Below are 25651 nucleotides of genomic sequence, written 5' to 3'. Positions count from 1 at the left end.
AGGCCCCCCAGCACCCTGGGAGAGGGAGGCCCCCCAGCACCCTGGGAGAGGGAGGCCCCTCCCCCCAGCACCCTGGGAGAGGGAGGCCCCGCCCCCCACAGCACCCTGGGAGAGGGAGGCCCCTCCCCCCAGCACCCTGGGAGAGGGAGGCCCCTCCCCCCAGCACCCTGGGAGAGGGAGGCCCCCCAGCACCCTGGGAGAGGGAGGCCCCCCAGCACCCTGGGAGAGGGAGACCCGTGCCCCCCAGGGCACCCTGGGAGAGGGAGGCCCCTCCCCCCAGCACCCTGGGAGAGGGAGGCCCCCCAGCACCCTGGGAGAGGGAGACCCGTGCCCCCCAGGGCACCCTGGGAGAGGGAGGCCCCCCAGCACCCTGGGAGAGGGAGGCCCTCCCCCCAGCACCCTGGGAGAGGGAGGCCCCTCCCCCCAGCCACCCTGGGAGAGGGAGGCCCCGCCCCCCACAGCACCCTGGGAGAGGGAGGCCCCTCCCCCCAGCACCCTGGGAGAGGGAGGCCCCGCCCCCCACAGCACCCTGGGAGAGGGAGGCCCCTGCCCCCAGCACCCTGGGAGAGGGAGGCCCCTCCCCCCAGCACCCTGGGAGAGGGAGGCCCCCCAGCACCCTGGGAGAGGGAGGCCCCTCCCCCACAGCACCCTGGGAGAGGGAGGCCCCTCCCCCCAGTACCCTGGGAGAGGGAGGCCCCCCAGCACCCTGGGAGAGGGAGACCCGTGCCCCCCAGGGCACCCTGGGAGAGGGAGGCCCCCCAGCACCCTGGGAGAGGGAGGCCCCTCCCCCCAGCACCCTGGGAGAGGGAGGCCCCGCCCCCCAGCACCCTGGGAGAGGGAGGCCCCGCCCCCCCACAGCACCCTGGGAGAGGGAGGCCCCTCCCCCCAGCACCCTGGGAGAGGGAGGCCCCGCCCCCCACAGCACCCTGGGAGAGGGAGGCCCCTCCCCCCAGCACCCTGGGAGAGGGAGGCCCCCCAGCACCCTGGGAGAGGGAGGCCCCTCCCCCACAGCACCCTGGGAGAGGGAGGCCCCTCCCCCCAGTACCCTGGGAGAGGGAGGCCCCCCAGCACCCTGGGAGAGGGAGGCCCCCCAGCACCCTGGGAGAGGGAGGCCCCCCAGCACCCTGGGAGAGGGAGGCCCCTCCCCCCAGCACCCTGGGAGAGGGAGGCCCCGCCCCCCACAGCACCCTGGGAGAGGGAGGCCCCTCCCCCCAGCACCCTGGGAGAGGGAGGCCCCTCCCCCCAGCACCCTGGGAGAGGGAGGCCCCCCAGCACCCTGGGAGAGGGAGGCCCCCCAGCACCCTGGGAGAGGGAGACCCGTGCCCCCCAGGGCACCCTGGGAGAGGGAGGCCCCCCAGCACCCTGGGAGAGGGAGGCCCCTCCCCCCAGCACCCTGGGAGAGGGAGGCCCCTCCCCCCAGCACCCTGGGAGAGGGAGGCCCCGCCCCCCACAGCACCCTGGGAGAGGGAGGCCCCTCCCCCCAGCACCCTGGGAGAGGGAGGCCCCGCCCCCCAACAGCACCCTGGGAGAGGGAGGCCCCCCAGCACCCTGGGAGAGGGAGGCCCCCCAGCACCCTGGGAGAGGGAGGCCCCCCAGCACCCTGGGAGAGGGAGACCCGTGCCCCCCAGGGCACCCTGGGAGAGGGAGGCCCCCCAGCACCCTGGGAGAGGGAGACCCGTGCCCCCCAGGGCACCCTGGGAGAGGGAGGCCCCGCCCCCCACAGCACCCTGGGAGAGGGAGGCCCCCCAGCACCCTGGGAGAGGGAGGCCCCCCAGCACCCTGGGAGAGGGAGACCCGTGCCCCCCAGGGCACCCTGGGAGAGGGAGGCCCCCCAGCACCCTGGGAGAGGGAGGCCCCTCCCCCCAGCACCCTGGGAGAGGGAGGCCCCGCCCCCCAGCACCCTGGGAGAGGGAGGCCCCTCCCCCACAGCACCCTGGGAGAGGGAGGCCCCTCCCCCCAGCACCCTGGGAGAGGGAGGCCCCCCAGCACCCTGGGAGAGGGAGGCCCCCCAGCACCCTGGGAGAGGGAGACCCATGCCCCCCAGGGCACCCTGGGAGAGGGAGGCCCCCCAGCACCCTGGGAGAGGGAGGCCCCTCCCCCACAGCACCCTGGGAGAGGGAGGCCCCTCCCCCCAGCACCCTGGGAGAGGGAGGCCCCCCAGCACCCTGGGACAGGGAAGCCCCCCCAGCACCCTGGGAGAGGGAGACCCATGCCCCCCAGCACCCTGGGAGAGGGAGACCCATGCCCCCCAGCACCCTGGGAGAGGGAGGCCCCGCCCCCCAGCACCCTGGGAGAGGGAGGCCCCGCCCCCCAGCACCCTGGGAGAGGGAGGCCCCGCCCCCCGGGGCTGCTGTCGCTCTGCGTCCGCTCCTCTGGCCCTGAAGGACCCTCGGCGCTGCTCAGGCCCAGGAGCGTCCGTGCCGTGGACGGTCTTCCGTGGATGTCCACTCGGGGCCTCCGCCCTCGCTGCTGTGGCCCCGCCCGGCCTCGTGTCCACCACGTGCTCTCACGCCGGCCTCTTGACCATGCACCCACGTATCCGCTGGAAGGCAGACAGAGCTGGACCTTCCAGCTGCTGGCCACTCCCCAGGTGGCGGCCCCGCCTGTGTCTGCAGCCGTGGCCCATGGCCATGTCTGTCCATCCAGCCGGGGCCCGTGGCCCTGTCCGTGCAGCCGTGGCCCTGTCTGTCCGTGCAGCTGTGACCATGTCTGTCCGTTCAGCCCTGGCCCCATCTCTGCCCGTGCAGCCATGGCCCGTGGCCCTGTCTGTCCATGCAGCCGTGGCCATGGCCCTGTCCATGCAGCCGTGGCCCGTGGCTGTGCCTGTGCTGCCTGCTGGGTGCCTGAAGGTCACAGTGACCTTGAACACGGTGCCCACCGTTTCTCCCTGTCCCTGGCTCTGCGTGGGCCCCGCTGAGGGGGAGGCTGCCCCCGCCCCCGTCCTCCGGCTGCTGCCGCTGCCCCGGGGTGTGGGATGCGTCCAGATGGAGCCGGGAAGCCCGGTGCTCTCATTCCAGGGAGCGAGGGGGGTCACGGGGACGCCTGGCGCCAGCCGGTGCAGCCTCGGGCCCTGTGGGCAGCGCCGCGGGACGTGGGTCACCCTGGCCTGCGCTGGTCTAGGGCTGACCGCGGCCCCCCCGGGGGCGGGCTGGGGGTCTGCGGCGGTGACCTCGTGGCTGGTGACAGCCGCCCGCTGGGGACGCGGGGGTTTCGGCTGGAGGAACCGTCTTCAGAGCGGGGCGTGAGACGCGGGCGCCCCGCTGGAGGTCCACGCACACGGGGCGCGCGCGCAGCCAGGGACAGGCGAGGGGCCCCCGAGGGCGCGACGCCCGGGGAGAGCCGCGGTGCAGGGGCCGCGCCCTGTGGGCCTCCACCGACAGGAAGCCGACAGGGTCGCTTCTGGGGCGACAGAACGTTCTAGAACTGAAGGTGTTGGCCCACGACAGTGAGTCGCCTGCGGCACGCGTTGTCATCGTCGTCTTGGTAACGCTGGCGCCCAGTGTGCGCACGCGCCGTGGCGCAGACCCCCCCCCCCCAGTGGAGTCCTGGCTCCACTCCTGGCTCCAGCCTGGCCCAGCCCTGGCCGCTGCGGGCATCTGGGGGTGGGGGGACTGGGAGCCGAGCGATGTCCCTTTCTCTGTTTCTCAAAGCGGAAGGGTCTTGTGTCAGTTGCACCTGCAAGGCCCAGGCAGGGAGCCCTGGCCTCTGGCCGCCCGGCTGGCCCGCTGCTCCGGCCCTCTCATCCCCCATCCCCTCTGCCCACCCCGGCTGCCCAGCCCTGGTCCCCGGAATTCTGTGGCTGTGGCGCCACCTGCAGGTGGCAGTGGGAACTTCAGCTCCACCTTGGAGCTGTGCGAACCTTCTACTGTAGGGCGCCTCTGGACAGCCCAGGAGCTGCCCGCTGCCCCTCTGGCTGGCGCCCGCTGCAACCGCTGGCAGGTGCGATTCTGTGGGCGCGTCTGCTCCGTCGTGGGTGGGTGGCACCGCGTGGTGCACCTGCCCGCGCTCCTGCCGGCCGGGACCGTGCGTCTGGGTTTTCCTGGCTGCTGGGACCCGGTCGGCGTCGGCGGGGACTGGCCGGACCCTGGAGGGCTCTGCCATGCACGCCCCGTCCCCAGAGAGGCCCCCGTGCTGTCCCCACCACCCGTGACTCAGACCTCGGTGGCCGGAGCTAACGCGCCACTCTTGTCTTCCAGGCGACGCACGCGGCGTGGGACCTGAGTGCCGCAGGCGGCCGGACCCGCACAGGTGAGCGCGAGGGCAGGCGGGCGTGCACGCGGGACCCCGGGCAGCGCGTGCCCGGCTCGTCCCAGCCGGGGCAGGGTCCCCGAGACCCCGCGGGGGCCGGCCAGAGGCGCAGCTGCGCCTCCTGCCGGTCGCTCGCTGAAGTGCGCGTTGCGGTCCCTGCTGGGGTGGCGCGCGGTCGGGGGCGTGGGCCCTGCCCCCAGGGGGGGGGCTGGGTCACTCCCCCAATGCCCCCAACAGCCAGGGCTGGGCCAGGCCAAAGCCGGGGGCCAGGAGCTCCATCCGGGTCTCCCAGGTGAGTGGCAGGGACGCAAGGACTTGGGCCGTCCCTGCCACCTCCCAGGGTCCGGATCCGACGCGGAGCAGCCGGGACTCGAACCCTCGCTCCGATACAGGGTGCTTAGCCCGCTGCACCGCTGACGGCCCGGGGTGGGGTGGGGCGCCCCCGATGCCCGCACCTGCTGTCCCAAGGGCCCACCCACCCCGCTGCTGCGATTTTCCAAGGCACTAGGGGGCGGCGGAGGCCCACGGAGGCGCTTCGGAGGCCCGGCCTTGAGGGGAGGGGGCCGCAGGGGCGTCGGCGGGGGCAGGGCAGGCCCGTGGGGCACCCCCCGATGTCTCCAGTCCGCCCGGCGCCCACCTCGGAGCTCCGGGGCTACTGCTGCCTGGCTTTGGACCGGCTCGACGGTGAGAAGCCTGCACCCCGGGCACGCGGGGCGGGGGCCGGGGGTCGCCCAGCGGTGGGGGCGTTGGCCCCATGCAGAGCCCACCGGGCCGTGCCGTCCAGGGAGCCCCCAGCAGCGGAGTCCGGGGTCTGCACGCCCGGAGCTGACCCCTCCCCCCGGCACAGCCGCGTCCCCCGGGGACACAGCCGGGGCCCGACGGCCGGGAGGGGCTGGGGGTGCCGGTCAGCCCCTGGGCCTGGGGTGCCCCCGGCTCACCCCGCTTGCCCCACCCGGAGCGCGTGCTGTCGTCTGGGGTGGGCAGGGCCCCCAGCTCGGGGAGACATCCCCAGGGAGGTGGCCAGTGGCCAGCGGCCCTGGCGTGTCCACACCCACGGAACGTCCGCCAAGTCCCGCGGCGGCCCTGGCACCCTCAGCTCGCCAGGGTTGGGGCCCACGGAGCACACGTCATGGTGCCATTACGTCATCGCGCCGTTACGTCATCCCGTCCTTACGTCATCCCCCGGGGCGCCTCGCCGGCGCTGCCCTTGCAAGGAGGACACGAGATTCCTCCCAGGGGCTCCGGGACATGACCTTGGCGCGCCCAGCAGGGGTCCCGGGGGTGGACTCTGTCTTTGGGAAAAAAATCCAAGTCTGCCCCCTGCCGGCCCCAGGCAGAGCGCACAGCCCTTGGGCAGGCAGTGTAGACGGGCCCCACCCCTGCAGGTGGACCTCGCCGTGCGCAGAGCCCCAGGCCCCCTGTGGGCGGGGGTCTCACGGGGCCGTCTCAGGGCATCACAAGTGTGGCGATCTGGTCGGAGGCTCGGGGGCCCCTCACTCACGCGCAAGCCCGTCCCGGGTGTGGCGGGACCCCACGCCTTCCCCACCATGCATGGTTCCCCCCAAAAGGTCCCCAAACAGACCCCGCCTCCCGGGAGGGGGGAGGCTCCTCCCGGGCGGCCCCAGCCGTCAGCGGGTTCTTGGAGCCGGAACGTGGCGACCCCCGCCCCAGGAGGCACCCAGGGGACGGCGGCCAGGGGGGCGGCACCTGCGCAGCCGTGCCCGTCGCTAAGCAACCATGGCGGGGCGCGGTCAGCTGCGGAGTCAGAGCGCTGGGGCGGGGGCAGGGGGGCCCGGCGGGGGCCACGTCCCTCCCCCCAGGGCCCTCGCCTGGCCTCTGGGAGCCCGCCTGACCGCGCCTGCGTGGCCAGCTTGGGCGGTGGCGGCCGGCTCTGGCGAGGTCCCTGCCCGGCCAGCTCCTGGGGTCTCTGCAGAAGCCCCCCACTCCCCGAGGAGGGGTGGGCGGGGAAGAGCCGAGCAGGGCCGGGGCGGGGTCTGCTGGGAGCTGGGGGCCGCGGGGCCCTTGCTGCGTGCCAGCGAGGCCCGCTCAGCGGGCACCAGGGAGGAGGTGACCGTGACTTTTGCCCCCTCCTGCGCACCTGTCGCTGAGCTGTGCGGGGAGGTCGCAGACCTGCGCTCTCCCCTAGTTTGCAAAACTTGGAGTCCTGTGCGCTGGTCACTGCCCAGACGCCACAGGACCAGGGCTGGGCAGGGCGCCCCCGTGGGAGCCGGCCAGGGGGTGGAGCCAGGGCCCCGGTGTTGCCGGACACCTCGGAGCCTGGGCCGCGCGCTCTGCGGTGGCCGCTGTCCACTCTTCTCTCCGGCTCCCTGGTGGTGGTGGTGGGGGTAGATATCCAGCCCGGGGCCGCGGCGGCCAGAGGTTTCTAGAGCAGTGAGAGGGAGGAGTGGCGTGGGGAGTGACCGCTGTCCGGGACACGGCAGGGGGGACAGCATGAGGCTCCCGCCGGCCTACCCGCTGAGTCAGCGCCGTGCTGATCTGGCCCCTGCGAGGTGACCGGCGCGGCCAGGCTGATTCAGGGCTGGGCGGGGGGGGGGGGGCAGGCAGGGCTGGGAGCCGGCCACCCTGGGGGCGGCCTTCGGGCTGGGCAGGGCTGGACCCCCGCTCCCAACTCCCTGCTGTGGAGCCGTCTCGGGCACCGTGAGTGGGTGGAGCGGTGACCGTGGTCCCCACGCACCCTGTGGCAGGGGTACCCCCAGCTGTGACGGCCACACACGCCCCAGCATCCCCTGGGAGCAGAATCTCCCCCTGAAAGCAGACGCAGGGGCCCACACCCGGGGCTTTGCTGGGGGGCGTCAGGGCGGGCTCCCTGGAGGAGGTGGCATCTGAGTTACCAGGGACACAGGAGTGGGGGCCGCGGGCAGTGCCGCGAGATGAGGGGAGGGGGCTGACCCGCCACTGCCTGGGAGGCCGGGGGACCTGACTCGCCCCCCGAAGCCGAAGCCGGGGGCCCTCGGAAGGGCTGCGGTGGGGCCCGGAACAGTCCCGGCTCCCTCGCTGCCCGGGGTGGGCACGGCCCGGCTGCCCTCGCCCCTGCCCCCAGCCCGGCCCGCCCTCGCCCCCGCCCCGTCCCCGCGGCAGTCAGGAGAGGTTCCCGACGCCAACCCCAGGCGGCCGCGAGGGGGCGCTCACCTCGCCCAGCCCCCGGGGGGCCGCACCTGCCGGCGGCCGCGCTGCGTGCCCGACTGTGCCCGACCGCGCCTGACCGTGCCCGACCGTGCCTGACTGTGCCCTGACCGTGCCTGACCGTGCCTGACTGTGCCTGACCGTGCCAGACCGTGCCTGACCGTACCTGACTGTGCCCTGACCGCGCCTGACCGTGCCTGACCGTGCCCGACCGCGCCTGACCGTGCCCGGGGCCCTGCGGCGGTGCCAGGGACAAAACCGGGACTGGAGGGAGGACTCTGCTCTACTTACTTGCGGTACATGCGTGACACGTAGCCTTCGCAGCTCTGCGGCTCTGAGCACTTCGCGGGGCTGGGCAGCCGCCCCCCCCACCCCGTGCGTTTCCAGAACCTTCTCCTGGTCCCCGCCTGAAGCCCTGCGCCCAGGGAACGCCCACTCCCCAGCCCCCTTCCTGTCTCTGGGGATCCGAGCACTGCAGGGACCCCCGGAGGTGGGGAGCTGTGTGTGTGCGCGTGCGTGGAGTCCTCCGGCCCCTCCACGCCCTAGCAGGTGTCAGAGCCCCGACCTTGTTCCTGGCACAGTAGTAGTCCACGGTCGGGTGGGCCTCGGCCGTGTGTGTCCCGGGCCGTCTCTGGTCGCCGGGCTGCCTCCAGCAAGCGGGTGCTGTGCGCACCGGAGCCCGGGCCTCGCGTCCAGCGTCCGCCTCTGTGCTTGGCCGGGGCACGGGTCACACTTGTGTCTGGCCTCAGCCCCTCGGCCCAGCCGTGGTCAGTGTCTGCCGCCCGGGACTCGGGGGCGTCCAGCCGAGCCTCCTCCTCGCCACCCTCCCCGGGCGCCCGCACACCTCTAGGAGGGAAAGCAAACTCTGGGTGTCACGGGATAGGCCCCTGGGGGCCACCGGGGCGAGCTGGGCTAAGCCACGCCTCCCACGCCAGCATCCTGGGCTAAGCCACGCCTCCCACGCCCGCATCCTGGGCTAAGCCACACCTCCGACACCTGCATCCTGGGCTAAGCCACGCCCCCGACGCCCGCATCCTGGGCTAAGCCACGCCTCCAACGCCCTCATCCTGGGCTAAGCCACGCCTCCCACGCCAGCATCCTGGGCTAAGTCACGCCTCCCACGCCAGCATCCTGGGCTAAGCCATGCCTCCCACGCCAGCATCCTGGGCTAAGCCACGCCTCCGACGCCTGCATCCTGGGCTAAGCCACGCCTCCCACGCCAGCATCCTGGGCTAAGCCACGCCTCCGACGCCTGCATCCTGGGCTAAGCCACGCCTCCCACGCCCGCATCCTGGGCTAAGCCACGCCTCCCACGCCAGCATCCTGGGCTAAGCCACGCCTCCCACGCCAGTATCCTGTGTCGGTCCCTGCTGCCCCGCGTCCCACCCCGGCTCCCCGCAGGTGCACCCCGGGAGGCAGCACCGACGGCCCAGGTGCTGGGAGCCCCGGATGGAGCTCCTGGCCTCCCTCCCGGGAAGAAGCGGGGGGGTGTGGTGTCCGGGCGTCCCCTGGGTGCGCTGCGTCCCCAGGGTCCTGTCCGGCAGCAGCGGCTTCCAGGGTGCGTGCGGGCCCGGGGTGCAGCCGTCGGTGGGCCCCGGCGAAAAGCAAACTCACCCGGAAACGCGAAGCTGCGGGGCGAGCCCTGTGCGGGAGAGGTGACGGCGGCCGGGCCCCCGCTGGGTCCTCGCGAGCCTCGGGGTGGGGGGCCGGGGAGGGAGAAGAGGGCTCCCCCAGGGTCGTGTGGCTGCCGCGACGAATGACCACACGCGGGGGGCTTTGCACGCGGCTCCGAGGGCCTGGGTGAACCTGAACCTGCTAGCATGGGGCGGGGTGGGAGAGGCCCGGCGGGCAGGCGGCGCAGGTGCAGGTAGCAGACCCGAGCCCCCCCCACCCCGCGCTGGGGCCCCGGCGCACCCCTGGTGGGGCCTTGACCTCCAACCCTGGCCTTTCATGCCGGCAGGGAGCTTGGCTGGGGGGGCGGGGTCACCTGGGGACATTGGCCGTGACCCCGGAAGCCTGTTTGCCACACGCGGCCAGCTGCGTGGCGGTGGGGGGGGGCGTGACACGTGCACAGCCCACGTGGCCCTGAGGAGCCCCCCCCCCCCAAGCCGGGACACTGGAGACGCCTCTGGCCGCTCGCCCCGGGTCTTTCTGGGTTGTTTTGGGAGGAAACCGCCCGCTGTGACATCCTGTTGATCGGCTGCGGGGCGCAGGTGGGGGCCGGGGCGCAGGCCGGACGCCGGGGCGGGGCGTGGGCGGGGCGCGCGCGAGTCCCGGACAATGTCTGTGAGGCCCTGATGGAGCGGGGCCGCGCGCACGCGCGCTCTCGCTTGGTTTTTTCCACGAGCTTTGTTGATATCTAATCCACGTGCCGTCAAACCACAAGTGCAAAGCGCACAGCAATTCGGGACTTGAAAAAAAAATTTAAAAATATCACAGCCAAGTCAGGGTCATTTACGACATCTTAAAGAGGATAATAAAAGTGGGGAAATGAGGGGAAGCCCGGGGCCCCTGCCCAGAGGCGCTCTGGGACACAGCCCCGGCCAGGAAGCGCCCGTGGCCGGGGGTGAGGGGCTGTGCCCGCGCGGTGGGCCAGAGCTGGCTCCTGCCTCAAGTGCCCGCCGCGCGGGGCCAGAGCTGCACCTCACCCGGCAGGGCCCCCGGCGCTCCGGCCATCGCCGCTGCCTCCCAGGCTCTGCACCGGCCGGGAGCTGGGGCCAGGAGTGGCGCTGGGACTGAAACCCAGAGGCTGTGACGTGGGACGCGGGACGCACCTGTCCCAAGCTGCGTCTCTCTCTCTCTCTCTTTTTTAAAAAGATGTGTTTTATTTGAAAGGCAGAGATACAGAGAGAAGAGGGGAGGGAGGGAGAGCGAGCGAGGGGTCTTCCAGCCCCTGGTCCCGCCCCAGATGGCCACAACAGCCTGGGCCGGACCAGGCCAGAGCCGGGAGCCTGGAGCTCCATCTGGGTCTCCCAGGCAGGTGCAGGGGCCCCAGCACTGGGCCGTCCTCCACTGCTCTCCCAGGCCACACCGGGAGCTGGATCGGAAGTGGAGCAGCCGGGACTCGAACCGGCGCCTATGCAGCCAGCGCCGTCCACGTGGCCGCTGGGCACAGGAGCCGTCTCCGCCCCACCCTGGGCCTGCTGTCACCAGGCAGGGACAGGCCCCCACGGGTGTGGGACCAGGCACCAGGTCCTGCATGTCCCCGGGGAGCCGGTGACCGATGCCAGGGCGGGCCTGGGGCAGCCACACAGAGGAGCACCACGCAGCCAGGGACGGGGGCGAGGCTCGGACACGCGGCGTGGAGGGTGGGAGGGCGTCACGCCAGGGAGAGACACAGACACAGAGCCCACGCGCTGTCCTGCCAGGCCACTGCAGCCCCCAGGGGTCAGCCGGGCAGGGGCTGTGACCGGGCCGTGCCCCGCCCTCCCCTCCAGGCGCTGGGGCGGGCGCAGGGCCGTGGTCCCCCGCGCGCCGTGACCTCGGAGCACCCACGCTGCGATTCCCGCCGTTCCTCTTTGGGCACTGGCGGGAGTCCCACTGGAGACACGGTGGTCGGCCGGAGTGCGCCGGCGCCGTCGAGGTCTCTCGGGTGTTTCTGTTCCCAAGAATGAGCCCTGGGTCTCCCCCAGCCCCGCCTCAGTGGTCTGCCCCCAGGGGTCACTGAGTGATTGACATCTGGGGGCTGTGTGGCCCCCGGCATGGAGGGGGTGCGGCGAGGGACGCTGCCCCACACCCCAGGGAATGACCGGGCCCCGTGTCCACAGTGCCCAGGGGACAGCCTGGACCGAGGTTGATCCATTATTAAAAAACTAAGATTTGGAGGCCGGCGCCGCGGCTCACTAGGCTAATCCTCTGCCTGCGGTGCCGGCACCCCAGGTTCTAATCCCGGTCGGGGCGCCGGATTCTGTCCCGGTTGCCCCTCTTCCAGGCCAGCTCTCTGCTGTGGCCAGGGAGTGCAGTGGAGGATGGCCCAGGTGCTTGGGCCCTGCACCCCATGGGAGACCAGGAGAAGCACCTGGCTCCTGCCATCAGATCAGCGCGGTGCACCAGCCACAGCGCGCCGGCCGCGGCGGCCATTGGAGGGTGAACCAACGGCAAAGGAAGACCTTTCTCTCTGACTCTCTCTCTCACTGTCCACTCTGCCTGTCAAAAAAAAAAAAAAACAACTAAGATTTGGGAGATGGGCGTTTGGCACAGGTGTTAAGATGCCGTTTGAGGGGCCGGCACTGTGGTGTAGGGGGTAAAGCCGCCGCCTGCAGGGCCGGCATCCCATCCATAGGAGCGCGGGTTCGAGTCCCGGCTGCTCCACTTCCGGTCCAGCTCCCTGCTGTGGCCTGGGAGAGCAGTGGACGATGGACCAAGTGCTGGGGCCCCTGCACCTGCGTGGGGGACCCTGGGGAGGCTCCCGGCTCCTGGCTTTGGATCAGCCTCGCTCTGGCCGTTGCGGCATCTGGGGAGTGAACCAGCGGATGGAAGACCCCTCTCTCTCTCTCTCTCTGCCTCTCCTCTCTCTCTCTCTCTCTCTCTCTGTTAACTCTTTCAAATAAATGAATAAATCTTAATAAAGTGCGCGTCCCAGCTCCCTGCCCGTGACCCCCGGGGGCAGCGGTGACGGCGCAGGGCCCTGGGTCCCCACCACCCACGCGGGAGGCTCAGGAGTTCCTGGCTCCCACCTTAGATCCCAACGTCACCTTCCTCCCTCTCTGTGTCACTCGTGCTTCACCCAACCCCGCAGCGAGGCCTGGGGCGCTGTGGCCACCAGGGGGCAGCAGCGTCCGGCCGCTGGAGCCGGTTCCTGGCCGGCCCGCAGCGTCCCAGAAACCCCGTAGTCTAGACGCTGGCCGGGCTGAATTCCTGGACCCTGAGGTCAGCAGGCGCCCAGCGCACCGCCGCCGGCCTCGGGTCCCTCACTGCTTAGGGAGGGCCGGGCGCCCGTCCAGCCGGCTGCTCCGACGGGCTTCCCCCTGAGAATCTCCCCCAGGCGTGTCTGTGGGCACCGGCGCACCGGCCGGACAGGAGCTGGGAGTCCCAGGAGCCAGCGCGTCCCCCAAACCCTGTGTCACGACGGAAGGTGGCCACGGGGCCGTGCCCGGGTCGGGGCCCTCACGGGGCGCTTCCCCACGCTGGCATCGTCTGGGGGTCTGGGCCGTGGACGCGCCTCTGGTGTCCGGCGCCCACAGGCACCTGATGGACGCTTGTGGGGCTGCCCTTCCTGGCAGGTGAGCAAGGCGCCGTGACGTCACTGGCTCTCCACGGGCCACCGACCCGCAGGGCGGCCAGGGTGTCCCCTTGCTGTGATGTCGGCCCCGACCTCGCCCCGGCTCCCGCAGCGTCTCCCCGTGCCCGTCCATCATCCGGGCCCGCCCTGCTCCAGCGAGCCCTCATCTGTTAGCCTGTTGTGTTTCACAGGTTCTTTTTTATTTTATTTTTTTCTTTTTTGACAGGCAGAGTGGACAGTGAGAGAGAGAGACAGAGAGAAAGGTTTTCCTTTGCCGTTGGTTCACCCTCCAATGGCCGCTGCGGCCGGCGCACTGCGCTGATCCAATGGCAGGAGCCAGGTGCTTCTCCTGGTCTCCCATGGGGTGCAGGGCCCAAGCACCTGGGCCATCCTCCACTGCACTCCCTGGCCACAGCAGAGAGCTGGCCTGGAAGAGGGGCAGCCGGGACAGAATCCGGCGCTGCGACCGGGACTAGAACCCGGTGTGCCGGCGCCGCAAGGTGGAGGATTAGCCTAGTGAGCCGCGGCGCCGGCCCCACAAGTTCTTGTTGGACAGATAGACCTTCCACCTGCTGGTCGCCGCCTCCGCACCCAACAGCCAGGGCTGGGCCAGGCTGGAGCCAGGAGCTCCGTCTGGTCCCCCACGTGGGTGCAGGAACCCAAGCACTTGGGTGGTCCCTGCTGCCTCCCAGGTGCGCAGGCGCAGGAAGCGGGGTCAGGCCTCGGACCCGGGCCCTCCCACGTGAGACGCAGCTGGCCGGGCCGTCTTAGCCCCTGTACCACCTGTGCCTCCCCTCCTGTTTCGGCCGCGTCCGAGGTCCCGGGGTTGGCGCTTCCGTCTGTGAGCAGGGAGGGGGCTGTGTGCGGCTCAGCCCCTGGCCTGGGCCGGGACCAGGTGCCCAGGGCCGGCTCCCCAGGTGGGGCTGGGAGGGGGCCAAGACGTGGCTCCCCGGCCCGAGGATGGCGCGGGGCCAGGCAGAGCGGAAGGAGGTGCCCGTCGCTGCCACTCACAGCCAACAGCGTCTATGCAGTGCCCAAGTCCCAGGAGGCAGAGCGGAGGGAGGCCGGCGGGGGAGGGAGGAGCTGCTGGCCTCAGTGGCCCCGGGGCTGCCTGCCTGCCCTTCCCTGCGCAGGGATGCTTCCAGAAGTGGCCGGCGGGGTGCTCGCCCTTGCAAAGCAGGCCTGGCCCCGGCTTCTCCGCGCCGTCCCTGGGCAGGGGGAGGGAGGACGCATAGAGCATGGGGAGGGGGCGGCTGGCAGGGAGTCCCGGACGGGGGGGGGGGGGCTGTTGATCAGTGGCACATGCGCCGCCTCCTCCCCCCCCTGCCAGTGGGGGGGGGGGCAGCCCTGCCTTGCCTATGGAGAGGTCAGGACAGCAGACGGACGTACCCGGCGTGGTGCTAGGGGAGCCCGCAGGGCGGCCGGAGCGAGGCGCTGGCTGGGCCCCAGGTGGTCTCGCTCAGATGGCCAGGCCTCGTGCGGCCCCACCCACCGGAGACGTCCAGGACGGAGGATCCTAGGAGCCGGAAGGGAGTTTGTGGGGGGGGGGGCAATGGCTGATGGGAATAGGAGTTCTTTTGGGTGAGAGAATGTTCTGGAATGAGATCGAGGTACTAAATGCTACCGGAGTGTTCACTCTGAAATGAAGTGGTTACCGCTAGGAAGCCGGCTGTAACACCGGCTTCCCACAGGGGCGCAGGTTCGAGTCCCGGCTGCTCCACTTCCGATCCAGCTCCCTGCTGTGGCCTGGGAGAGCAGTGGACGATGGGCCGCGTGCCTGGGCCCCTGCACCCGTGTGGGAGACCCGGATGGGGCTCCTGGCCCAGTCCCGGCTCTGTGGCCATCTGGGGAGTGAACCAGCGGATGGAGGGTTCTCTCTCTCCCCCTCCCCCTCCCTCCCTCCCTCCCTCTCTCTCTCCCCCTCCCCCCCCCCGTGACTCTGCCTTTCAAATAATATTTTTTTAAAAAATGAAATAGTTAATTTTACATTATGCAAATCTCAGTTTAGAAGAAGCAGGGGTCAGAAGTAGCGCGGGTTCGGGGCAGCCGTGCAGGGTCTGGGGAGGCCTGGGTGTTGGCCCGGGGGCAGCTGGGCGGCCTGTGGGGGCCCCGGGCCACCTCCGAGCTCCTGGGTGCTGCCGCCCCACCCCCACCCCCGAGGCCAGGGCCCAGAGAGGCTGCCTCGTGCCGTTCCCGCCCCAAGCCCCTTGTTCCCGGCTCGGCTCCGGTGTCGGCGGAAGCGGGCGTTCCCAGTCTCGTGACCCTGACCGTGCACCTGATCCGCAAAGCAGCCCAGGTGTGCCCGCACCGGGGATTACAGACGTGCGTCAGCGGGGACCTGGGCGCTGCACCTGCGGCCGTGCGGGGCGCGCGCGTGCGCACAGAGGGCCTCCCCCGACCTGCGTGGGTGCCTGCCCCGCGCTGCCTGGCCTGGCGCGGGCCCGGGTTTGGCTTTCTCGCCGGGGCAGGGCGCGCGTGGGCGGCAGCTCTGCTGAGTCAGATCTGGCTGTGGGCTGGTTTATGCCCCCGTTCCGTCCTCAGACCTGCCCCCTGCTCCCGTCCCCACCTACTCGCCGCCTGCGAAGCTCCCGCTGTGGCTTTGCTGGGGGGGCAGCACCGGCGGGCTCCGCCTGGCTCTCGCTTCTCTGCTGGGGTGGGGGGAGCTATGCGCCGTCACTCCCCAAATGCCCACGTGGGCCAAGACAGGAACCCCGGGGACTCCCGCGTGCTGCCCCCCAGGGTGCGTTAGCCGGGAGTGGGGTCAGGAGGCAGAGCCCGGAAGTGAACCCAGGCATCTTTTAAATTAAAAAAAAATTTATTTTATTTGAAAGGAGTGGGAGAAAGAGGTCTTCCGTCCACTGGCTCCCTTCCCTGAAGCCAGGAGCCTGGAGCTCCATCCGGGTCTCCCACGCGGGTGCAGGGGCCCGAGCACTGGGCCGTCCTCCACTGCTCTCCCAGGCCACAGCAGAGCTGGACCGGAAGTGGAACAGCCGGGACTTGAACCGGCGCCCATGTGGGACGTGGGCCCTGCAGCTCAGGTCGGCAGCCCTGGCCCCGCTCCCCGCCGCTCACCAAACACCACGTGGAGCTCGGACCGGCGGCCGGGGCGGCGCCTGCTCCCCAGTGAGCCCGGGCGCCCCGCGTGCCCACAGCCCGCCGACTCCCTGCTGGAAACCCCACGTTCCGTGGACGGCGGCCGTGAGCACAGAGCAGTTTCGGTTTCATTATGTGGGCTCCCCGCAGACCAGCGCGTTCCCGACCACTTCCCCTGTCGACGGTTCATTTCTCGTGGGGGCGGGGCATTAGCCTGGCCTTGAAGTCACTGGTCAGCGTGCCCAGGCCCCACGACCACAGTGCCCGGTTCGAGTCCCCGCTCTGCTCCGGAATCCAGCTCCCTGCTAACGGCCTGGGAAAACAGCAGCAGACAGCCGGAGGGCCCGGGCCTCAGCACCCACCCTGGAGACCCGGATGGTCTGCAGCCTGGCCCAGCCCAGGCCATGCGGCCATCTGGGGAGTGACCCAGCAGGTGGAAGACCTCTCTCACTCTGTCCCTCTCTCTCTCTCTAACTCTAACTTTCAAATAAATAAATACATCTTTTAAAAAATTAAAAGGCGAGGAAGCTGTTAAGCAGAGTTGGGGAGGGGTCCCCGTTGGGGTGGGGGCCGGCCTTGGGGAGGCAGCGCCCGCCTCCCACTCCCTCCCTGTGTTTTTAACCTTTCCACCATAATATGTTTTAAAGACATTTATTCATTTGAAATTCAGAGTTAGAGAGAGAGAGAGAGGGCTTCCATCCCCCGGGTCCCTCCCCAGATGGCCACAGTGGCTGGCTCAGGGCCTGGCTTCCCCTGCCCGCAGGGTGGACCCGGATGGAACTCCTGGCTGTTGGCTGTGGGGGGCGTTGGAGGGTGAACCCGTGGATGGCAGCTCTCTCTGGCTCGCTCTCTCCCTTACTCTCTCTCTCTGTTGCTTTTTCTTCTTTTTTTTTTTTTTTTTTTTTTTTTTTTTTTTTTTTTTTTGACAGGCAGAGTGGACAGTGAGAGAGAGAGACAGAGAGAGAAAGGTCTTCCCTTGCCGCTGGTTCACCCCCCAATGGCCGCCGCTGCAGCCGGCGCACCGCGCTGATCCTGGCAGGAGCCAGGAGCCAGGTGCTTTTCCTGGTCTCCCATGGGGTGCAGGGCCCAAGCACCTGGGCCATCCTCCACTGCACTCCCTGGCCATAGCAGAGAGCTGGCCTGGAAGAGGGGCAACCGGGACAGAATCCGGCGCCCCAACCGGGACTAGAACCCGGTGTGCCGGCGCCGCAAGGTGGAGGATTAGCCTATTGAGCCACGGCGCCGGCTCATCTCTGTTGCTTTTTCAACAGCCCACGGTGGTCCCCAGAGATCCTGGCGGCAGCCACCCCCAGGGTGCGCGATCGGAGCCTGGGTCCCGCGTGGTCCGGGCTGAGCCACCCCCAGGGTGCCCGATCAGAGCCTGGGTCCCGCGTGGTCGTGGTCCGGGCTGAGCCACCCCCAGGGTGCCCGATCAGAGCCTGGGTCCCGCGTGGTCCGGCCTGAGCCACCCCCAGGGTGCGCGATCGGAGCCTGGGTCCCGCGTGGTCCGGGCTGAGCCACCCCCAGGGTGCGCGATCGGAGCCTGGGTCCCGCGTGGTCCGGGCTGCTGGTGGCGCCGGTGCACTGGTCTGGCTCCCGGGCGGGGCGGGGTGGAGTGAGCCCTGCGCCCGGCGCGCCCCGCGCTAGTTCCTGGGTGGGGGGCTGAGCGCACGGTGTTGCTAGGTTACGGAGAGCGTCAGGCGTGCGCGCGCGGCTGGGGGGAGACCACGCATTCATGGCGCACTGGTGCTGGGCTCCCAGAGGTAAAACCGGGACTGACGCTGCCCTAGGAGTCGGAGCGGGACGGGCGGGCGGAGGCTGGCGCGGCCGCGCCGTGGGCAGCGCGTGGGGCTGTGGGGAAAGACATCGGGGGCTGCACTGGGTGTGCCTGCCACACACACGGGTCTGCGTTCCTCTTATTAAAAAGGTGCATTTTATTTACTTGAAAGGCAGCGAGGAGGAGAGAGAGACAGGGAGCCCTCATCCGCTGGCTCGCTCCCCAGATGGCCACAACAGCCAGGGCCCGGCCAGGCCGAAGCCGGGAGCCAGGAGCTCCATCCGGGCACTCAGATAAAGGATGTGGGCGTCGCAGGGGGCCGCTTAGCTCACTGTGCCACGGCCAGCCCCAGCCCTCCCGTTCCTTCCTTTTTCTTAAAGATTTATTGAAAGTCAGAGTTACAGAGAGGCAGAGAGAGAGAGAGAGAGAGAGAGAGAGGTCTTCCATCCAATGGTTCACTCCCCAGATGGCCATAATGGCCGGAGCTGCGCCAATCCGAAGCCAGGAGCCAGGAGCTCCATCCGGGTCTCCCATGCGGGTGCAGGGGCCCAAGCACCTGGGCCATCGTCCACTGCCCTCCCAGGCCACAGCAGGGAGCTGGATCGGAAGTGGAGCAGCCGGGACTCGAACCTGCGCCCACATGGGAGGCAGGCACTGCAGGCCAGGACTTTAACCCGCCAGGCCACAGCGCCTTGGCCTGGTTTTAGTACATCCGGGCTCGGGCAGCCATCACCACTGTCTAGTTCTAGAACGTTCTGTCACCCCCAAAAGAAATCCCATCCACAGGGTCAGCCCCCATGCAGCCCCCCGCGACCACGTGTCCCCTTCCCATCCCCATGGAGTCCCCTGTCCCGCAGGTGTGCTGTCGGTGGAGCCCCGCGCGGCGTGGCCCCTGTCTGTGTCTCTCCCAGGCAATGCTAACAGCGCTGAGAGACCCGGGAGGTGGCCGGCGTCAGGCCTGAGCCACTAGGAACGAACGTGGGGCCGCCACGCCAAGCCTGGGCAGCCCTGGGCCACCACACTGAGACCGGCTCCCCGGGAGAGGCCCCAGGTCTCTAAGCAGCCTGGGCAGCCCTGGGCCACCGCTGTGCAGTTGGTACCCAGGGACTTTGGCCAGATCGGGCCACCTGCGGGGAAGGAGGGCGCGCGGGCAGGCGCTGTGCCGCCGGCGTCCCACGTGAGCGCCCATTCAAGTCCTGGCTGCTCCACTTCCGATCCACAGTGGCCAGGGCTGAGCCAGGCGGAAGCCAGGATCCAGGTCTCCGCCGTGGGTGCGGGAGCCCAGGCACTCAGGCCATCCGTCACCGGCTTTTACCGGGTGTGTTAGCAGGGAGCCGGACGGGAAGTGGAGCAGCCGGGGCTTGAACGAGTGTCCCATGGGTGCTGGTGCTGTGCCGCCTCGCTGGCCCCGGGCTGAGCACTCGGAGCGGTGTTGGCGCGGAGCCCGTAGCCCTGCTCCGTGCTGGGAATGAGCAGCCGGCTTAGAGACCTTGGCCTGCTTTCGGGGACAGGGGCCACGCGCGGGGCGGGGGCGGGGCGGGGCGGGGCGGGGCTTGCACATGGTACCTCACGGAGCTCATCGCCTGCCCTGTGTCGGGGACGCGCGGCTGGTGTGTTCCCGGGGGTGCACTTCTTGCTTCTGGGGGTGCTGACGCTCGGCGGTCCCCACCGGGCTGGGCAGTGACCCTGTGCCCGTGCCTCGTGACTGCTGTAGCCGGGTGCCGTCTGCCCGCCTGCCTGTCTGCGGGTCAGTCTGTCTGTCCACCTGTCCATCCCTCCATCCATCCCTCCCTCCCCGAACTGCAAGTGGCCCGGGCTGCCGCCGGCTCCTCCTGGGACCTGTCCACTCCGCCGGGACTCCGTTCGTGCGGCCGAGGTGCCGTCCACGTGGCTGTGTGTGGTCCTCTGCCCCTGGAGGACCCCGGGCCGTGTCCCAGATGTCTGTGGCTGTCGCAGCTGGGGGTGCTGCTGGCGTGGAGTGGGTGGAAGCCAGGGACGCTGCCCCACACCCTGCCGTGCCCGGGGCGGCCCCAGCTTGAGAACGCCCCGGGCCCGGTGTCCGCGGTGCTGGGGGCAGCCAGCGGCCGAGGTGAGACCCTCGTGGGGACTCCGGGCCATCATCGGAAAGGACAGCCCTTGCGCCTCTGACCCCGCTCTCCTGGGCTCTGTCAGACGCCCACCGCGAGCGCCCACTCTGCCCTGAGCAGCAGGTGCGGCCCCGAGCTCACTCAGCGGCCTCCCCCTGCAGCCCTCCCGCCCTGCGTCCCTCTGTCCCCACGCTGGCGCCTCCTCCCTGTTGCCACACCCCGGGGAGCCCCCGCCCCCACACGCCGGGTCCTGGGAAGGTTCCCAGCCGCCGGCAGCCACGTCTCTCTGCAGCTGGGCTCCTCATCAGAGGACGCCGCCACCTGGGAGCCGCCTGCCCGTCTGCCTCTCGCCGTGTGCCCAGGGGATGCGGGGAGGGGCCCAAGAGACGGGAGAGAGCCCTGGCCTTGAGCTGGCTACGGACCCCCACAGCCGGCCCCTTCCTCGGCCTCGCCTGGGACTTCCAGCCCGAGGGTCTCACGGGTGCAGCCCCGGCTCCCAGGAGCCACTGGGCTGTGTGGCGGCTCCGCTCCCTGCGGCGCCCAGGACGCCCCGCCCTCGGGAACCCTCCAGCCCGACGGTCACAGGGCCCAGAGGAGAGCCGGGTTGTGCCAGGACGTCTGTGGCCAGACGTAGGTCTCTGAGAGGCCCCGGGGCCGCCGGGGGTGCCTGGGGTGGGGAGGGGGCAGAGCCGGTCCCCGGGCGCAGCTGCTCCCGCAGGCTGCAAGGATGGGCTGTGTCCAGTGGAAACAATGTCTCCCCGTGGAAACAATGTCTCCCCGTGGAAACGGTGTCTCACCTGGGAAACCTCCAGCCGGCCCAGGGCCCCAGTGGCATCTCCATCCCTCCTCCGGCTTCTGTCTCCCCCACCTGTGGCGGGATGTCCCCCATTTTGCTTTTTTTTTTTTTTCGCTTTGATGGTTGACTGGGGCCCCTGAGACCCAAATCCCAATCCCAGCAGGTGGCACGGGATCCGGCCGGCGTCCTGGCTTAAGGAGAGAGACACACACCCAAGCAGGCCTCCACAAGCCGTCCCCAGCCCCCACGTGGCCCCTCCCATGCAGCTCCGGAGAGAAAGGGGGCATGGCTAGGTCCCCCCCCTCCGGGAGGGGAGACTGTCAGGAGGGCCCAGTCTCGGGCTGGGGCTGTGTCCCCTACCTAGAGCCCCCTGACCTGTGGATGTGGTGGACCCCGGGGGCCAGCCGGGGCCCCTCCCCCACCCTACAGCCTCAGGCAGGGGGGAGAGGACGGTGTGAGAGCCCTCAGGACCTGGGGGAGCGTCCTCGGGCTGAGCGCGGAGGCCAGGGCCGAGGTGGGGCTGGGGTCTCCTGTCTGCTCCCCGACCCCGATCCCGGCGCCAGGCATCGGGGCTCTGAGGTTTAGGTCCCTGTGGGGAGCTGGGGCCCTGGAGGGAGCCTGCACCCCAGCCGTGGGCTTCAGGACTGCAGGGGCCGCTTTGGGGGGCCCCCACCCCCACTGTGGCTCTTTGTCCCGGCTGCCCCGGGGCGCCCATCCGCGGAGTGACCGAGAATCCGGCCAGTTGCGCCCGGACCGGAGAAGCCCGCCCCTCGGCCTTTCCCGAGGAGGCAGGCGACCGGCAGGCGGAGCTGCTGACCCGTGGTGGCCGGCCCTCCCCTCCGCCCCCGGCTGAGTTCAGAGCAAACTGCCCCCACCCCATCCCCCAGCTGTGTCCCTCCCCCTGTCCCCAGGCTCAGGAAGCCGACCCAGGCCAGCCGCCTCCCCGCCCCGGGCCCCGGGCCCCGTGCCCGTCCCCTGCTGCCCGCACAGCTCCTGGGTCCAGCCATGGCCAGGGTGTGGGTCTGGGGCAGGGCCCACGCTCCGGGGACCCTCAGAAGTGGTGACAGTTTTACCACAAGCCCAGCCACGTGGCACGAGGCAGGTGTCGAAAGGGCCCCTTGCCGGGCCTTGGCGGGGACTGAGTCCTGCCCCACGGGTGCCGGGGCGCGGCCGGAACCGGCGTCCCCGGAGAGGAGTCGCGTGCATTCCTGGGGTGTCTCTCTGTGGACGGGGCTTCCTGGCCTCCCAACACAGGCGGCCCTGGCGCCCAGCCAGGGTCCACGGAGGGGCTCGGGCCGGGGTGCACCACCCCACAGCCGCCCACGGGGAGCCAGGACAGGGCTCCGGGCCTGCTGCACCTCCTCCCTGCAGCCTGTGGCCCTGGGGGGCGGGGACCCCACCCCAGAGAGCAAAGCAGCCCCCGTGTCCGCAGGGCTCGGGCACAGGTGCCAGGTGGGGGAGGGGCCGGCGCAGTGCTTCCCCGGGAGGCGCCCGCCCTTTCGCTGAGCGCTAACTCCCTCGTCCGGCCCGCGTGTCCCTGGTGGCACACACGCGTTTCCTTTTTCTCTGTTTGTTTGTTTTTAAGATTTATGTATTGGGCAGAGTTACGGGACGGGACGTGGTGGGGAGAGACATAGATTGAGAGCTCCCATCTGCTGGTTCGCTCCCCAGGTGGCCCCAACGACCGGGGCTGGGCCAGGCTGAGCCGGGAGCTCCATCCGGGTCTCCCACGCGGGTGCAGGGCCCAGCACTCGGGCCATCGTCCACTGCTCTCCCAGGCCACAGCAGGGAGCTGAACGGGAAGTGGAGCAGCCGGGACTTGAACCAGCGCCCGTATGAGATCCCAGCATGGATGGCGGCTTTACCCGCTACGCCACAAGGCCGGCCCTGCTGCTGTTTTATTTTACATAGATTTCTTCCTTCTCAAACCCCACGGAAAATGGAGTAACAGGATAAGTTTAGGGGCTGGCACTGGAGTGTAGCAGGTAAAGTCACCATCTGCGATGCCGGCATCCTATGTGGGCGCGGGTTCGAGTCCCGGCTGCTCCACTTCCAATCCAGCTCTGCTGTGGCCTGGGAAGGCAGCGGACAATGGACCAAGTCCTCGGGCCCCTGCACCCCCGTGGGAGACCCGGATGGAGCTCCTGGCTCCTGCCTGTTGGGGCTACTTGGGGAGTGAACCAGCGGATGGAAGACCTCTCCCTCTCCCTCTCTCTCTCTCTCTCTCCCTCCCTCTCCTCCTCTCCCTCCCTCCCCCTCCCTCCCTCTCTCCCTCTCTCTCTCCCTCCTCTCCCTCCCCCTCCCTCCCTCTCTCCCTCTCTCTCTCCCTCTCTCCCTCCCTCTCTCTCCCTCTCCCTCTCTCCCTCTCTCTCTCTCTCCCCCTCTCCCCTCTCTCTCTCCCTCTCTCTCTCTCCCTCTCTCTCCTCACTCTCTGTAATTCTCACTTTCCGATAAATAAATAAATCTTTTAAAAAAGATAGGATTGTTTCCTTGCCCCCCCCCAAATTGGAGTCCATGCATACGGTGGGAAGGGGGAGGGGTCTTCAAAAAATTCACGGAAATGAAAAAGCTGAGCGTGGGTTTCAACTGTTTTGCCCCAAGATACACTGCGCTGTGGTTCCGCCCCCCCACCCCAGCCTCCCGAGCTTCCCACGTGCGGTGCCCGCGCACACGCGCGTCTGAAGGTTTCGGAGCCCAGCTCCGCTGCTGACCCGGCTCCCGCCCACTCGCCCCCGGGGGCAGCAGGGATGGCCCAGGCAGCCCCGGGGAATCGTGGGTTGGTCCTGTTTCTCTCTGTGGCCGTCCCCTGGTCGAGAGAGGCCCAGCATGTTAGGAGCAGGCTAGCTTCGTGGACACAGCCCGTCTGCTCGGGCGCCAGATGTCCAAGCGGCCCCCCACCAGGCCAGGGGGAGACGCCTCAGGCTCTGAGAGAACGGACCTCCCAGCCCTGGCCGGGCTCGGCTCCCGGGGCAGACCTGCAGGTGGGCCGGGGCTGGTGGCCGCGTCTCGGGAGCAGCTCCGCCGGTGCCTGGAGCCCTGGCCTGGTTCGCTGCTGCTGGCTGCCCTGGCGTCCTAGGGAAACGGACAGGTGTGTCGTCATGGCGACCACTGCCACGGAGCACCCAGGGGCGCAGGTGGGAACCCGGCAGCTGGAACACCCCCCACCCCCCCAGCTTACCCAGCCTGCCTCCTCCACCCCCCAAACGTTGAAGCCGCCCTCACCCCGCCCTGCGGTCAACCCCTGGTCTCTCCCTGTCCTGCCCGTGACAGCCTTGCCCACCTCCATAGCCACTCTAGTCGGGGCCTTGGAGTCCCCGGTCCCCACAAGTCCCACGGACACGCTGTGACGTCAGAAGGAAGCCGGGGCAGGTGTGTGGCTGCGTCCCCACCGAGGGCCTGGGTTCCACTGCTGGCCACTGTCCTCGTCCAGCTTCCTGCTGTGCGCACCCACGATTCCCCGGGGCTGCCTGGGCCATCCCTGCTGCCCCCGGGGGGTGAGTGGGCGGGAGCCGGGTTTAGCAGCGGAGCTGGGCCCCTGCACCTGCGTGGGAGACCGGGATGGGCTGTGTCCAGTGGCAACAGTGTCTCACCTGGGGAACCTCCAGCCCAGCTCAGGGCCCTGCCGATAAAGCTTTATTGGCCTGTGGCCCCGCCCGCTCATTTACATATCAGGTGGGAAGCAGCGGGCAGTGGCCCCCCCCCCAGTCTACTTTCTCTGCGGCCGTTACAGAAAAGCTGTTTGTGGCAGGCCCCGCGACTGTGCACCAGGGGTCCCGCACCCCTGCCCCTGCCCCGCCCTGCACAGGAAGCCCCGGGAAGGCGGGAAGGCGGGATGTCAGCTTTGATCTCTGGGCTCCGTTTCCTGTCGCTGTGGAGCCGCGCTCGGCGCCCTCCCCCTCCCCCCGGGAGTGCCAGGCGTTTCCACGGGGGCACTTCCTGTGGGTCAGGAGTCCCTCATCCCCACCCACCACTGCGCCGTGACCGGGGCTCCCTCCGCGGCCGGGCGCCCGCGCCACACCCGGAGCAGGAACCCACGTGCTGGGGGGGGCGGTGATGGCACCCCCAGGTGACTCCTGGGCGGGCGCTCCTGGCCGGCATCTCTGTGGTGCGCCATGTCCGCACAGGTTCGAGCCCCGGCTGCTCCACTTCCGACCCAGCTCCCTGCTAATGGCCCTTGGATGGCCCAAGTGCTCGGGCCCCTGCGCCCGCGTGGGAGCCCCGGACGAGGCTCCTGGCTCCCTGGTCCTCTTCGGTCTTAGACACCAGCTGGGGCGGGCATTCGGCCGAGTGGCTGAGACGCCCACAGCCCGCATCAGAGTGCCCGGGTTCGAGTCCCAGCCCAGTTTCCTGCTCATGCACATCGTGGGAGGCGGCTCAGGGACTCGGGCCCCTGCACCCACGTGGGCGCCCGGGGTGCAGCTCCTGGCTCCCAGCTGTGGCCTGGCCCAGCCCTGCCTTCCATCCGGGTCTCCCACGCAGGTGCAGGGGCCCAGGGACCTGGGCCGTCCTCCACTGCTTTCCCAGGCCACAGCAGGGGCTGGATGGGAAGTGGAGCAGCCGGGACTCGAACCTGTGTCCACATGGGATGCTCATGTTGTGGGTGCTGGGGCGGGGGCACTGGCGGGGCCGGGGCAGCGCTGGGTTGCCTGGGAGCTGAGAGGGCGAGGGTCTGGCCTGCCAGGGTCGCCCGCGGGGGCCTGCGTTCAGCCGTCAGGGACCAAAAGCACGACCTGTCGTGGACCACGGTGGGAACGGGGTCTGTGTGGGGTGGGGGTGGTGGCGGGGGCCCCTGCGAGCCTCGGCTGGGGGCACGCAGGTCCATGGCCCCAGTGTTTGTCCATCGTGCAGGTCCGTGAGCGACGGGGTTTGCAGTGGACGGGGAGTCGGGGAGCCAGGCTCGGGGCAGGAGGTGTAGCTGGCGGGAGAGGCCCCCAGCCCAGCCCTTGGCTCCGCCCCTCCCCCCCACCAGGCGCCTTTCCTGAATCCAGGGGCCTCACGTGGAGCAGCCCCCCCCCAGGGGGCATCCGTGGCTGTCACCCCTGGGGGTGCTGCTGGCGTGGAGGGGCGGGGCCGGGAACCAAGCCCACGCGCACGGTGCCCAGGGCGGCCCCTGCCGATGTCCATCCGCCCAGAGAGGAGAGAGCCTACGGCAGCCGCCCCGGTGGCCCCGGTGGCCGAGACCCTGACCCTTGACCTCGGGCCTCCTTAGCCCCGGCGCCTGCGCGGGCTGGGGCTGCCCAGGAGGGCGCGTGTATGGCCCTCGGCTCCGGCCCAGGAGTGGCCAC

At 70.2% G+C, this 25651-nt stretch overlaps 1 protein-coding gene across 3 annotated transcripts in view; it reads left to right on the top strand.

Moving 5' to 3' along the window:
• GNG7 (G protein subunit gamma 7) overlaps window positions 1-25651 on the top strand; it is a 56286-nt gene that overhangs the window by 15648 nt on the left and 14987 nt on the right. For all 3 annotated transcript variants that reach the window (XM_089315274.1, XM_089315272.1, XM_089315273.1), the window contains exon 2: window positions 4197-4248. The gene's annotated coding sequence lies outside the window, so the exon portion shown is untranslated. The remainder of the gene's footprint in view (window positions 1-4196; window positions 4249-25651) is intronic.

This window comes from Oryctolagus cuniculus, chromosome 16 (assembly GCF_051225735.1).
Source record: "Oryctolagus cuniculus isolate XC-2025 breed Fujian yellow rabbit chromosome 16, ASM5122573v1, whole genome shotgun sequence".
NCBI classification, from domain to species: domain Eukaryota; kingdom Metazoa; phylum Chordata; class Mammalia; order Lagomorpha; family Leporidae; genus Oryctolagus; species Oryctolagus cuniculus.
The sequence above is the reverse complement of the archived record's forward strand: the minus strand, read 5'-3'. Positions and strand labels throughout refer to the sequence as shown.